This window comes from Octodon degus, unplaced genomic scaffold, assembly GCF_000260255.1.
Source record: "Octodon degus isolate 3935 unplaced genomic scaffold, OctDeg1.0 scaffold00033, whole genome shotgun sequence".
Taxonomy (NCBI): Eukaryota; Metazoa; Chordata; class Mammalia; order Rodentia; family Octodontidae; genus Octodon; species Octodon degus.
Genome location: NW_004524609.1, coordinates 995,954 through 997,306, shown reverse-complemented (window position 1 = coordinate 997,306; position 1,353 = coordinate 995,954).

Below are 1,353 nucleotides of genomic sequence, written 5' to 3'. Positions count from 1 at the left end.
AAAAATATATATATGTATTTTGAGACAGGATCTTAGTAAATCATTAAATTGCACAGGTTTGGCTTGAATATGTGATCCCCCTGTCTCAGCCTGCCCAGGGTACTGGGATTATGGATGTGTACCATGACAGGCTTATCTACTGATTTTATGTATTGTTTGGTTTTGGTGTGGACCTTTTAAAAATTAAAAATAAATAAATAAGATGTCTAGGGCTGGCCAGATAGCTCAGCAAATTAAAGCACCTGCTTAGGCAGATGCAGGTTTGGAGGTTTCATCCCTGATGTGTCATGTGGGCCCTGCCCCCAAGGGGCATGGGGCGCACACCTGTAATCCCAGCACTTGGGAGGCTGAAAATAGGAGGATCACTATGACTCTGATCTGTGTAGTGAGACCCTTTAGGCCTCCTACTAAATAAAATTTTTAAAAAAGATGTATAGCACTTCAATTAAATTCCTAAATTTTTGTTGCTGCTATATTGCAGATACAATTCTTATGGGTTTTTTTTTTTTTATTTTTCAAAATGTTAGTGAATCTGAAACTTTATTTTTTGGGCCAACAATATAATCCAACTTTTAAATTCATCATGACATATATCTGTCAGTTTTTGTTACTCTCATTATGTATTAAAATAATTGTCTGATGGTATTTCAGTTATGATATCTGCCAAAATAAGGACTAACAACTCCAAGAACTAAAGGAGTCATTTTTTCTTGTATATCTTATGCACTGCAAGAATTTGATCTGATAAACAATTGAACAGCAACTAAAAAGGAGTTCACATTTGATATCTGACCAACCCCAGGCCCTGCGAGTGTGGGGGAGAGCTTCTGCTCTGTCCTGCACCCTCCCGCCGCTCCAGGCCTAGGCCTGCCGCATGAGAGGCCTTTGCCCGTGTTATCTGGACCTCCCCCACCCAGCCAGACCCAGCACAGCCTGACATCTGAGTAAGAATTTCTGCTGCGCTCTTGGGAGTCCTGCAGACCCACCAAAACACAACACTGGTGAGTGTGTGCGAGAGCTTCTGCACTCTCTCATCCCTGCTCCTCATACCCCTCGAGACCCAGCCCAGACCTAGCATACAGGCTTGAGGTAAAAGCCTGCAGTTAAAGTCCCTGCAGTGAGACTAGGATCAAAACTATGCAGCTAATCCAGGAACAAATCTTCTTACCAGAGGTGCACAGCAGGCCCACCTCCAAGGGCAACAACAGTAAGGAGCTGGGCACAGTAGCCTAACCCAAGCCAGGCACAACGCATGAACTAGAACTTGGTATGTCAGTACCCAAATTTCATTAAGTGACAACATAATTGCACCAAAGCTCTACACCAAAGGCCAGAGGTCAGTGTTAAATGAAA